The sequence below is a fragment of the Loxodonta africana genome, chromosome 5 (assembly GCF_030014295.1).
Source record: "Loxodonta africana isolate mLoxAfr1 chromosome 5, mLoxAfr1.hap2, whole genome shotgun sequence".
Lineage (NCBI taxonomy): Eukaryota > Metazoa > Chordata > Mammalia > Proboscidea > Elephantidae > Loxodonta > Loxodonta africana.
In genome coordinates, this window is record NC_087346.1 from 134,062,966 (window position 1) to 134,076,818 (window position 13,853).

A 13,853-nucleotide genomic window follows, 5' to 3' on the forward strand; every position below is an offset into this window, starting at 1 on the left:
AACGGTTTACAATCTACTACTAATCAAAAGGTTAGTGAGTCAATCCCACCCAGCAGTGCCACGGAAGAAAGACCTGGCAACCTGCTTCTGTAAAGCTTAAGCCAACAAAAACCAAATACATTGCCGCTGAGTCGATTCCCACTCATGGTGACCCCATGTGTTATAAGGAAGAACTGAGCTCGATAAGGCTTTCTTGGCTGTAATCTTTATGGAAGCAGATTATCAGGTCTTTCTTCCGTGGTGCTGCTAGGTGGGTTTAAACCACCAACCTTTTGGTTAGTAGCCAAGCACAAACTGTTTGTGCCATCCAGACACCTCTCCATAAAGATTACAGCCGAGAAAACCCAGTGGAGCTCAGTTCTGCTCTTAACACATGGAGCCGCTCTGAGTCAGAATCAACTTGACAGCAACAGGCTGGGTTTTTGGTTTTCTGCCTGTCACTTACATGACCAGTGCTGGGTAACTGAGCACAGGCCCTAATGGAGCGTCCCAGAACTCTGGGCAGACACCTTTAATTACAGCTGGGTCGCCGCCCTCTCAGGGCTGTTATTGAATTAGGAAGGAAGGAGGAGAACAGCAGCCTTCAGAGCCAAGGTATATTAGTGAAACCTTGGAGAGCCTGAACTCGATGCGACTGCCTTGTTTTTCCAGGCTTTGAAAGTTTTCTGCCTTTGACAGTGTGCAACTTACCACTTTCCTATTGCTCTCTGTTAGTGGGAAATATTTGAGTTTTCCTTCTCTGACGGGTCTCTGTCTTACACAGGTTCGGGCTTTCGCAGGTTCTACTCTACAACCAAGACCCAGGACTTTGGGGGCAGGGAGACCATCTATTCTTCATCATTCCCGCCCCAGGAAATAAATCTTTGTCTATCTCAGAGTTGTGTTCTCAATCCTCTCTTGAGAGTACTTTCCAGTGGTGTGAGAGAGGAAAATGAGGTGAAGCATAGCCAGGAGTGAAGTGGGTGCTATAGGCAGAGAAATGGGAGGGGGCACCGCTTTTACTCGGCCAGCTCTGGAGCCAAGACGCTAAAGATAGATACATCAGATGCTCAGCACCAGGCAGACTCAGACACTGGGAAAAGGGACTAGACCAATAACGGGCTAAGACAAGGGCCCCAGTCCTTGGGCACTGCCCACTGAGCCCCCCATAGCCCTTGGCCCGGCTGCCCCTGCAATGCCTCCAGAACAGTCACTGAGCATCAGAGGCCCCTACCTCTCTGCTCCTTCCTCCCCTGCCCATATTCAGAAAGCCTCCTGGTCTGACAATGACCTAAAGCAGGACAGACACCCCTCTCTGCAGAGGGAAGCTCCTTATATAGCCACAGATCCCCTTTAAGGACTGTCTGCATTTCTCTGCCTTGATAAGTCCCCACTCTGGCCTGCAGGTGAGAACCTTCTTTGCAAATCCTTGGCAACAGCTGTTCTTATTCCTTATCTCCTCTCCTTATTTTTTCAGGCCCCTGAAATGTACCTAAAAGGATTTGCTGCTCTACTTGAGCCTTTATGGCTTTGCTGTTTCTGTCAGCCCCGCTGCTCTGGGCCTGTGTTAAATGTAAATATCTTTAGACAGAAATCTATGGAGATTAAGGGGGAGAAAATGGGTGCTAGCCTGTCATCTCCTGGAAAGGAAGTTGGAAAATCCCCCTCCCCGGCACCTCCAACCTGCAAACCTCTGACATTTCTAAAGTTTTCTTCACCGGCTACATCACACCGCTCACCGCTCTGGATTTGTGTTTTGTTTATTATCCCATTAAATTACAGACCCCCTTAAGACAGAAAAAGAAATGGAGAACAAAGAAAGTTAAGGCCTCTTAAAGTACTTTTATGGAGGCTTTTCTTGAACTTTACAAACGGAGTTAAAAAAGAAGTGTGAAAGGATTTTTCAAGGCAGGAACATGCTTTTGCAATTTGCTGGAAGTCTTCCCTTATGTTCCAGAAAAGCAGCCTCCCCATTACTCACCAGGGAGGCACGTAGGCCAGGGAGGAAGGGGGATCGGCGAATGAAAACAGGCCTTCCCCCGTCCATGTGCAAACAGCACTTAATAATCAAATTGAAAAAACACACAAATGAAATTAAAACGTTTTCCAAATGGGTTGCAGCCCTGAGGCCAGACTTCATGGGGCCACGCCGGGCACATTTGTATCTTTGCCTTAATTGGGCTCCAGGCAAAGCAGCTATTGGGAAAGCCAGATTCTGGTGTCAGGAAGAGGGTAGGGCACAGACCGCCACTGGAGCAGAGAGGATGGTGGGGGATCGGCCCCTGGCCCCTCTGTTATCTGCTCTCCCTGAAGCTATCGTCCATCTCCTGGGATCCTCTTTAGGTTTATAAACCTGCTCCTGCTCAGACCTCTCCCACAGGACAGCGAACCCTCTCTGACCCTTATCTGCATTCAGTCACTCCCTCCCTCGTTCAGTCCCATCCTTACACTGACCTGCTGTTATTTCTCCAATCCTAAAACAAAAACAGAAAAAAAAAAAAAAAAAAAAACAGTCAACAACGTCTCCTGACTCTACCTCTTCTTTGCCCCCGGCCCCATCTTTCTGCTCCCCACTTCAATTGCCTGTTCTCACTCCTTACTTTCTACCTAATTCTCCTAAGGTCCTTGAGTAGACAAACAATTAATGAGCTCAGTTGCTAACCAATAGGTAGGCGGTTTGAGTCCACCCAGACGCACCTCTGAAGAAAGTCCTGTCTACTGCCTAAAAAATCAGCCATTGAAAACCCCACGAAGCACAGTTCTACTCTAACACATGGGGTCGCCATGAGTAGGAATTGACTCAACGGCAGCTGGTTTGGTTTTGGTTCTCAGTCTCTCCTAAACTCCATTTTGGAGGCCATGGGTGGTGCAAATGGTTAAGCACTGGACTACGGAAAGGTTGGCAGTTTGAATCCACTCAAAGGCTTCTCGGAAGACAGGCCTGGGAAAGCCTATGGAGCAGTTCTACTCCACACACGAGGTTGCCGTGAGTCAGAATCAAATCGACAGCAGCTAACAACAATAACATGGTTGCACAACACTGTGAATATCATTAATACCACTAAATTAAACACTTGAAAATGGTTAAAATGACACATTTTTGGTTATATATATATATTTCATCACCAAAAAGACAAACAAAAACTCCTGACACACTCTGGACTCAGAGTGGGCTGGAATACACCACTTGAACTTTATTAGGAAGTGACTGGAATTTCTTCAAAAGTATGTGTGTGTACACAGGGACACATGTATGGTTCTCGGGTTAGGGAAGGGGGTGGGCCCCTGTGTTTCTCCCCTCTCAAATGTAAGCAAACACCTGGATTCCTCCAGTGTGGAAAATGGAAGATCTATTAAGTAAATGAACGAATGGATGAACAAGATGGAATATTATTAAGTAAATGAACGAACGGATGAATAAATGGCTACCATGCACTGGACACCCTCGTGGCGTAGTGGTTAAGTGCTACAGCTGCTAACCAAAGGGTCAGCAGTTCAAATCCTCCAGGCGCTCCTTAGAAACTCTGTGGGGCAGTTCCACTCTGTCCTACAGGGTCGCTATGAGTTGGAATCGACTGGGTTTGGTTTTTTGGTTTTATGCACTGGACACATCACCCGGGGTGGATGAGAGAGGCTCTTTCCTTTCCGAGAGCAAGAAAAGGGCCCAGAGCACGCACTGGGCTATTTGGAAGGAAAGGTAGAGCCGGTGGGCAGGGAGTGAAGCCAGGACGATGAGGAGGAGGAGGTGGGTGGCTGGGGAACTGAAGATGGTCTTTAGGTTTCCTTTGGCTCTCCCCTATTAAATTCATTGCCTCTCGAAGACAGTGGCTCTTAGAAAAACTAAGAAAAATGCTTTTAGATTCTGACATGAGAGCTCATTCCAACTCTTAAGTTCACTCTCTTCCCCAGGTCCTCAGCTTTGGGCACAAGTAGAAAGGAATGAGTATGCCAGGTGGAAGGTATCAAAGAGACCAGCTGGCTGGAGTCTTCCCATCAGGACTGTGTAGGTAGATGAGTGACAGAGTGAAAAAGGGTTGCATTTCAGAACGTTTGACCAGGTGAGTTACCTCCTCAGTGACCCCAACAAACTAAGAACCCTGTGGCAACCAGAAAGTATGTCTAAGGTCAGATCTCCATGTTGGGTCTTTTCCCTGGAACCAGCGGACAGTAAAAGCCAGTGCTGATGAATAAAATTCCATGAGTCCCCACAGAGGTTGGACCTGAAGATTTCAGAAGAAGTCTTCAAGCTATTTGTTCTCAAATATTTATGGAGCTCTTATAGTGGACTAGATATGATGTCAGGAGGAGAAAGATGAACGCTGTAAGCTCCCTTTTTGCTAAATTGTAGTTTAATAAGAAAGATAGACAATGAGACAAATAGTTGTCAATCAATGCGGTAAGAACTATAAGAGAGTGGTGCTGAAGAAGTCCTTGGGTGAGGCAAATGGTTAAGCACTTACTCCTAACTGAAAGGTTAGTGGTTCGAACCCACCCAAAGGTGCTTCGGAAGAAAGGCCTGGCAATCTATTCTGAAAGATCACCCTACAGAGTGCCATTCTACTCTGTAGCACATGGGGTCGCCATGAGTCAGAACTGAGTTAAAAGCCACAATTCTTTTTTTTTTTTGTATAGGAGGGCATGGCTACCTCTCTTTGATTAAATTAGGAAAGGAAATTTGAGATAAGTCTTGAAGTTCTTCAGAAAGAGAGGTGGAGAATGTCTCTGGACTGAACCCCCAGCCAGAGAGAACATGTGAAAAAGACACAGGGCTAAGAAAGACTGTTGTATATTCAGATAGAGATGAACATATTGGTGTGGCTGAAACTTCAGGTGTGGATGGAGGAGTGAGGAGGGACAGCCAAGGTCAACTTAGTACAGGTAATGAAAAGTTTCGTACCTGTAGAGGTAGGACTTCATCTTGGCATAACGGAGAGGTAGCAGAGATTTAAAGCAGGAGAAAAAACAAACAAACCAAAAAAACATGATGTTTTAGTAAGATTTTAGGCTGCAGAGAAGAAGAGGTGGGAGGCCCATTAGAAGGTTACTGAAATAGACCACAGGAGATCTGATGAGAGCTAGAACTTGCCCATCGCCATGGAGATGAAGAGGAGACAAGAACATCAAGTGTCCGTGGAATTGACTGTGAAGTTGAGGGAGAGTGGGAAGCTGAGGATAAGTCTGAGGTTTCTGGTTTGGGGGACTAAGCCATCAGTGGAACCAGCCACTACTTTAAGGATTTCGGAAAGAAGTGTGTGTTTTGTGGGAAAGAAAGTAAATGTCATCTGAGAAATATTTAAGTTTAAAGTGCACTTGTATTGAGTGCTACTAGACTGTGTAACGTCCTTTGTTTATCTAGATTTTTGCACTTTGTTCTTGCTCATGTTTCTAAAGCTAGGTTTTTCTAGTCATTAATTCATTCTGGTGCATTCATTCATTCAACAAGCATTTATTAAGCACATTTTCATTGCTTCTGGCATTTATTTAATCCTCACTACTCACCCCCACCTCCAAGCCCAAGAAAAAGCAGTAAATCTGGGCACGGAATCTGAGTCTTCTGCTGTTTAGCTCAGGTTTTTTTTCACAATACAATGGCTAAAGAAAGACAGTGAAGTGTATAACAAGCTTCTCTCTATACTTGTGTCTTATTTAAATTCTCACAACACTGTGAGATACCCAAAAACCAAACCCGTTGTCATCAAGTTGATTCCAACACATAGCAACCTTATAGGACAGGGTAGAACTGTTCATAAGGTTTCCAAGGCGAGGCTGGTGGATTTGATCTGCTGACCTTTTGGTTAGCAGCCTGAGCTCTTAACCACTACACCACCATGAGATAAGTATTGTCATTGTTTTTTAGTGTGGAGTGGGAGGGAAGGATTACAAAAGCGTATCAGGAAACTTTTCAGGAGAATGGATATGTTCCTTCTGATTGTGACAATGGTTTGACAGGTATGTCAAGATGTCAAAACTTACCAAATCTATGCTTTAAGCTTGTGCAATTCATTGCATCATTGCATGTCAATTATACCTCAATAAAGCTGTTTTTGAAAAAGTGTGGGGCAACAACAACAACAAAATTAACTTGGAATATGTTGCCATTTGCTAAGATAGGAGTAAGTTACAAGGTGAGGTGAAATCAGTAATTCAGTTTTGGAGAACTAGCAAACAGAAAGCTTACGTTTCCCTGTTTCTTACCAGCTCTCACCTCTGTTTCCCAGTTTTTTGGTGACTTCTTTTTTTTTTTTTTTATGGTTTAACTTATTTAGAATTGCTCAGGTTCAAATAGAACTGGGTTTTTTTTAAAGGTATCACTTACATATAGTAAAAATCACCCTTTTTAGTGCACAGTTCTGTAAATTTTGACAAACATATACATAGGTGTAACCACCACCACAATCAAGATGGAGAACCTTTCCATTACTCCCCGAATCCCCTTGTCCCCTTTGAAGTCAATCCCTTCCTCCCATCCCCAGCCCCTGGCAACCACTGATCTATTTTCTGTCTCTGTAGTTTGCCTTTTTCAGAATGTCATTTAAGTGGAATTATACAGTATATAGCCTTTTGAGTCTGGCTTTTTCTTTCACTTAGCACCATGTTTTTCAACCTTGGCGCTATTGAAATTCTGGGCCAGATAATTCTTTGTGGTAGCGAGCTGTCCTGTGCATTGTAGGATGCTTAGCAGCAACCATGGCCTCTACCTCATAACACCACTCTCCCCAGTTGTCACAACCAAAAATGTCTTCAGACATTGCCAAGTATCCCCTGGGGTGGGGGCAAAATCACCCCTGGATGAGAATCACTGATTTAGCGTGATGCACTAAAGTTTCACCCATGTTGTCGCATGTATCAGCAGTTCGTTCCTTTTTACTTATACAATTATAACTACTACTGCACACCTTCTATGCAAAATATGACAATTCAGAATAAACCCAAAAAACTAATGGGCACAGACCAAAAGCACGGTTGGAATGGGTCCCTCTGGATGAAGACAGAGCTGGTATGAAGACGGCAAGTTTGCTTTCCTCTGAAATCAATTCTTCCTCCAGACAGAGACTTGAACTATGGAGTCAATCGCCCTCGATCTAAGTAGGAGGTGTCGACCAACATATCTACTGCTTCTGAGCTTCTTATAACAATCACACTCAGGCGTCTGACAACCAAAAACGTGGCAGGATGTTAGTGGTCATGAAGGGCAATGCCCCTTATTCATTGGCAGGATGCACTTCTCAGTCTCTCTTGTCTCCTGCCTAAAGCACAGATTATAACGCTAACTGGACAGTTAACCCTAACCCATTGCAGTCAAGTCAATTCCGACTCGCAATGACCCTATAGGACAGAGTAGAACGGCCCCATAGTGTTTCCAAGGCTGTAAATCTGTACAGAAGCAGACTGCCCCATCTTTCTCCCACGGAACAGATGGTGGGTTCCAATTGCTGACCTTTTGGTTAGTAGCTGAGAGCTTACCCACTGTGCCACCAGGGCTTCTTAACTGGAAGGTTAGCACTGAAGAAGAAAGCAAGTGAGGTCAGCCTTCTGCACGAGTTCAGGGGCCTGGCTGGGGCGAGCACAATCATCTCACTGTGCTAGGGTGTCCACTGATTGCTTCTTGGCCCACTGGTGCATACTTCATGCTGTCTGTCCACTAATGGCCTGCACCCACCTAATTGCGTGTGACCACACATCTGCTGGGGGTGGTGAGGCATAGACAGCACACTTAAGGGGTGGAGGAGAGCTTTCTTCAGGGAAAACTCTCCAAAATTCTGAAGCAGGGCACGGTGAGCTAAAACGGCCCTGGGCTTGGCCAGACAGCGTGTTTGGGATTTGTGCTGATTGGATGGGGACATGAAAGTTTCTATTTGGAACAAAAACGATTTCGGGGAAAACATTAGAGGAGTAGGCCTTTTCATTTTCTTTTGGAGAAATGCTGTTGGTAATAAAAACAATCCCATGATTTTCCAAAGTTGCATCTGTTGACTGATGGAGTAAATAAGTGAATAAATTTAGTACATAGCTGGCCCAAGGCAGAACTGAGAAACAGAGAAAGCTGGTCATGGCCACTTCCAGACTCTATTTTCAGGAGTCCTTTCCTTGCTTTTTTAATTAACTCAAAAATTTCATGAGCAACTCCTCTGCTACAGGCCCTGTGCTGGGTGGCAGCAACCATGGCCTCCATGGTCAGGGATGATAAAACACCAGCTTCACCCTCCAGGGGCTCAGAGCTGTGTCAAGAGAACAGATGAAGGTAGGTAGTCTGATTACCAACAATAGACACACAGAGGCAGGCCACGCTCTTTGTCATTATGCACTGCTTTCTCATGTCCCATGGGTGAGACTTGCAATTCTTAGATGCTAGATCCCAGAATAATTCATTCCGTAAATACTATGTGTCAGACATGTTCTTAGCTCCGGGTGTATGTTGCTGTTGTTAGGTATTGTCAAGTCAATTTCAACTCATAGTGACACTACAGGACAGAGTACAACTGCCCCATAAGGTTTTCTAGGGTATAATCTTTTTTTTTTTTTTTTTTAACTTTATTGTGCTTTAGGTGAAAGTTTATAGCTCAGGTTAATTTCTCATTCAAAAATTTATACACTTTTTTTTTTTTGTGACATTGGTTGCAATCCCTCCAATGTGACAGCACACTCCCCCTCTCTACCTTGGGCTCCCTGTGTCCATTTGCCCAGTTCCTGTCCCTTTCTGATTTCATGTCTTGCTTTTGGGCAGGAGCTGCCCATTTGGTCTCATACCTTTGATTGGATAAGAAGCATATTCCTCATGTGTGCTATTGTTTGTCTTATAGGCCTGTCTCATCTTTGTCTGAAAAGTGGGCTGTGGCCTGTGAGTGGCCATCTAGGATACTCCACTGGTCTCGCCTCTTCAGGAGCAAGGGAAAATGAAGAAAGCTAAAGATACGAGGGAAAGATTAGTCCAAAGGGCTAATGGATCACATCTACCACAGCCTCCACCAGGCTGAGTCCAGTATAACGAGATGGTGCCCAGCTACCACCACTGCCTGCTCTGATGGGGATCACAATAGAGGGTCCCAGACAGAGCTGGAGAAAAACGCAGAACAAAATTCTAACTCGAAAACAAAGACCAGACTTGCTGGCCTGACAGAGACTGGAGAAACCCTGAGAGTATGGCCCCCAAACACTCTTTCAGCTCAGTAATGAGGTCACTTCTGAGGTTCACCCTTCAGCCAAGGATTGAACAGGCCCATGGAACAAAACAAGACTAAAGGGGTGCACCAGCCCTGGAGCAGGGACTGGAAAGCAGGAGGGAACAGGAAAGCTGGTGATAGGGAACCCAGTGTTGAGAAGGGAGAGTGTTGACATGTTGTGAGGTTGTTAACCAATGTCGTACAACAACGTGTATACTAACTGTTTGATGAGAAACTAGTTTGTTCTGTAAACCTTCATCTAAAGTATAATACAATTAATTAATTAAAAAAAAAAGAAAATTGGGCTTTGAAAGTGGTTTCAGTTCTGAGTTAGCAGAGTATCCAGGGGTCATGTCTCGGGAGTTCTTCTAGTCTCTGCCAGACAAGGAAGTCTGGTCTTTTTTTGGTGAATTTGAATTTTATTCTATATTTTTCTCCTGCTCTGTCTGGGACTCTCTGTTTTCATCTCTGTTAGAGCAGTTAGACTGTGACCTTTATGGAAGCAGATCACTAGGTCTTTCTCCCATGGAGACGTTGGGTGGGTTCGAACTGCCAACATTTCTGTTAACAACTGAGTGCTTAACCATTGAGCCACCAGGGCTCCTATTGGTTATACAGCAGTGGACAAGACAAAGATAAAAATTTCTGCCCTCAGGGCCTTATAGTTTAGTGAGAACAGGCTCAATACAAAAACACGTAAGTAAATTATATAGTAGGTTCTATGGAGAAAAATGAGGAGCCCTGGTGACACAATGATTAAACACTCAGCTGCTAATTGAAGGGTTGGTGGTTTAAACCCACCAGCTGCTCAGTGGAAGAAAGATGTGGCAGTCTGCTTCCGTGAAGATTACAGCCTTGGAAATCCTATGGGGTAGTTCTTCTCTGTCCTATAGGGTTGTTATGAGTTGAAATCGACTCAACGGCTTCAGGTTTATGGAGAAAATTAAGGCAGGCAAGTGGAATAGGATGAGCAGGGGGTTGGGCTGAAATTTTCTCTAGGGTGGTTAGGAAAGGTCTCACATCTGAACACATACCTGAAAAAGTTAAAAGGTCAGAAGTCTTTGGAAAGAGTGTCCCAGGCCGAGAAATCAGCAAGTTCAATGATCCTGTGGTAGAAGCATAACACTTGAGGAACAGCAAAGAGCCCTATGTAGGTGGACTGGATCAGCTAGGAGGAGAGCAGCTGACTAGGTCTAGGTATGGGACGTCAGATGTGGAAGGCCTTGCAGGCTACTATCTGGGCACTAGCTTTCGTTCTGCGTGCAGTGGTACACTATTGGGACATTCTGAATAATGCAATATGACTTGTGCTAACAAGAACTCACCCTGGCTGCTGCATTACGAATTAACTGTAGGGGGCAAAACTAGATGAAGTAAGGGTGGTCTTGATATCAGGTGTAATAGGATGGTGGTTTTGACCAGTAGAGGGGATGAGAAGTGATTCAATTTTATGTATTTTTTTAGGTAGAGCCAACAGGATTTGTTGACAAATTGGAGGTAGAATGAGAAAGAGAAGAATCAAAGATGATACCAAGAGTTTTGGTCTCATCAACTGGAAAGACAGACTTGCCATTTACTGAGAAGACTATGGAAGAAGAAGGTTAGAGAGGAAGGTCAGGAGTTTTTTTTTGGGGACACATAAGGTTGTGATGCCCATTTGTCATCCAAGTGGCAATGTCAGTGGGTTTTTGGTTTTAAGAGTCTGAAGTCCAGAGGAATGGTCTGGGCTGCAGGTGTAAAACTGGGGAGTCCTCAGGGCACACAGGTAGCAGAAACTAGACGACCTCACAAGGGAATGAGTGTGGACAGAGGAAAGGCGTGCTCTGTGGGCTCATCTCTGGAACATGCCAACATTCAGAGTTTGAGAGCACTGAGAAGGAGCAGTCAGGGTTACAAAAGGAAAACCAGGTGAGTTCTCCTGGAATTCAAGAGAAGAAAGAGAGTCGAGAGAGGGAGTGAACAACAATGCCAAATGCTGTTGATAGGTTAAGTAAGATGAGATCTGAGAGCTGACCATTGGAGTTAGCATTGGTCATAGGATTTAGCATTTAGCAATGACCCTATGAAGGTCATTGATGATCTTGACAAGAGCAGTTCAGGGAGTGGTGGAACAAAAGCTTGAATGGAGTTGGTTCAAGAGAAAAGAGAGAAGGATGGGAGACAGTGAATGGGAGACAGACAATACAAGAGAAGTTTTGCTGTGAAAGGAAGGAAAGACATGGGGTGGAGACAAGAAGGAGATGTATGGGAAGAGTTTTCTCTAAAAGATGAAAGAAATTATTGCACAATTGTACACTGAAGAGATAGTCCACAGAGAAAGAACACTGCTGACAGGGGAGTTGAATTTGTGTAGCACTTTGAGAGTATGCTATGAGGTGACGCAAAATGATTACGTAGATTAGGTGGCAGCACAGAAATACTTAGGATACAATGTCCTGCGGCAAAAAAATTCACAAGAAAGAAAACGTAATATACATATAAATTCAAATGGATAAAATTATACAAGTACTTGAGCAAAGACACGAGGGAAACATGCAGCATGACAATAATTTTTTTATTTCCTTCAATTTCTAATCATTCTGTAATATTGTTTTCTTAATATTTGTTATGGATTGAATTGTGCCCTCCCAAACTATGTGTTGGAATACTAATCCTTGTAACTGTGGATGTAATGTAATATAATGTTGTTGTTGTTAGGTGCCGTTGAGTTGATTCTAACTCATAGCAACTCCATGTGTTACAGAGTAGAACTGCCTCATCCAGTTTCCCTAGGCTATAATCTTTATGGGGGCAGATCAACAGGTCTTTTCTCCTGAGGAGTCACTGGTGGGTTCAAACTGCCAACATTTTGCTGAGCAGCTTAAACATTGTGCCTCCAGGTCTCTTTAATGTAATGTAATGTAATCTAGTATAGTGTAGGGTAGTGTAATGTAATGTAATGTAATTACCTTATATGTAATGTAATGTAATCATCTTCCATAATATAACCTAAGGTAATGCAATCAGTCATTCAGTTGAGGTCATACCCATGTGGGGGTGGGTCCTAAACCTAACCACTTCTGAGTTATATAAAGAGCAGCATAGACACAGAGACACACACACATACATGAGGGAAGACAGATATCATGTGGGGATTGTCTACAAGCCAAGGAACCAAGGAAAGCCCGAGACTACCTAACAAGGAAAGAATTGACATGGCCGAGAAAATGATTTGAGCTTTTAGCTTCCAGAACTGTAAAAAAATAAATTTCTGTTCTTTAAAGCCATGCACTTGTGGCATTTCTGTTACAGCAGCACTAGGAAACTAAGGCAACATTGTAAAATATTTTAAAAGTAAAATGTGTTGGTATTTGTGACCTTGCACTGCATGAAAATGGAATAGGAGTAAAGATTTTGTGCAGATGAAATTTATAATGGATTTTTAAATTGATCACTTTGACTTGTTCATTCATTCAACAAGTGTTTATTGAGCACCTACCAAGAGCAGGTGCCTGAAATAAATAAAGGTGAACAAGGCAGTTGAGGCCCCAGGCCTGAGGACCGGACCCTGGTTATCAGCAAGCACAGGGTGGGCAGCCCAGAAGACTTGCAGGGGTGAGGCTGGAGAACGGTCATTCTCTGAACACACGCCTTGTCTCCAACAGCTGTGCTGCCCACACCTGCCCGTAAGGTACAAGAAGCCTTGTCCCAGAACTGAAGAGTCATCACCGGCACCTTTCACAGGGACCAGTGAGATGACTGATCTCTCTGCCTCCCTCTGACTCTCCCTGCTCTCCAAATCTGTATTGCTGCTAAGATTACACAGGCCTGGCCTGACTTGGCTGTTGAGTCCTGTGCTGGCATCACCCTCACTTCCAGCTACAACGCAGCTTTGTGTACACGTGGAAAATTCCTTACTCAAGGCTGTGTCCAATGCCAAAGTTGCCGTTCTCAACCACAATGCTATATAGCCTCTAGATCCCCAGGCTATATCATCTCCAGGTATGCCTATCTTAAAAAAAAAAAAAAAAAAAAAAAACCACCAACAACAAATGTCTTTGGAAAACAACACAAAAGCATGAAATAGTGCATTGATCACAATTGTTTTTAGATAGTCCTTAAACTCAAATAGGGACCACTCAACAGAAGATGGTACTCTTTGATACTGAAATGTACCAGAAGCCTTGGAAAAAACCACTTGCTCAAGTCTCCTAAGGAAAGCAAGAAATTGTGCCAAAACAAGAATAAAATGTCACTCATATAGGTTGCTATCCATAACAAATTATGATAATATTGCGAAGAATGGGAATTCTAGAACACTTAATTGTGCTCATGAGGAACCAGTACATAGATCAAGAGGCAGTCATTTGAACAGAACAAGGGGGTACTGCGTGGTTTAAAGTGAGGAAAGGTGTGTGTCAGGGTCATATCCTTTCACCATACTTCTTCAATCTATATGCTGATCAAAGAATTCGAGAAGCTGGATTATATGAAAAACCCGGCATCAGAGCTGAAGGAAGACTCATTAATAACCTGCGTTATACAGATTGTACAACCTTGCTTGCTGAAAGGCAAAGAACTTGAGGCCCTTGCTGATGAAGATCAAAGACTATAGCCTTCAGTATGGATTGCACCTCAGAGAGAAAGTTGAGTTGTCAGGGATTTAATTTTGCTTGGATGCACGGTCAGCGTCCATGGAAGCAGCTCTTGGGAGATCAAACGATGCATTGCATT

At 43.9% G+C, this 13,853-nt stretch overlaps 1 long non-coding RNA gene across 2 annotated transcripts in view; it reads left to right on the top strand.

Annotated features, from left to right (window-relative positions):
- The window catches only part of LOC111751048 (uncharacterized), a 124,343-nt gene that overhangs the window by 88,888 nt on the left and 21,602 nt on the right, over positions 1-13,853 (top strand). Inside the window, exon 7 of one of the 2 annotated variants that reach the window (XR_002786117.2) lies at positions 764-6,163. The exons of the other annotated variant lie outside the window; for it this stretch is intronic. This is a non-coding gene — a long non-coding RNA (uncharacterized LOC111751048). Of the gene's footprint in view, positions 1-763; positions 6,164-13,853 lie in introns of those variants that run through there. 2 annotated transcript variants of the gene reach the window in all.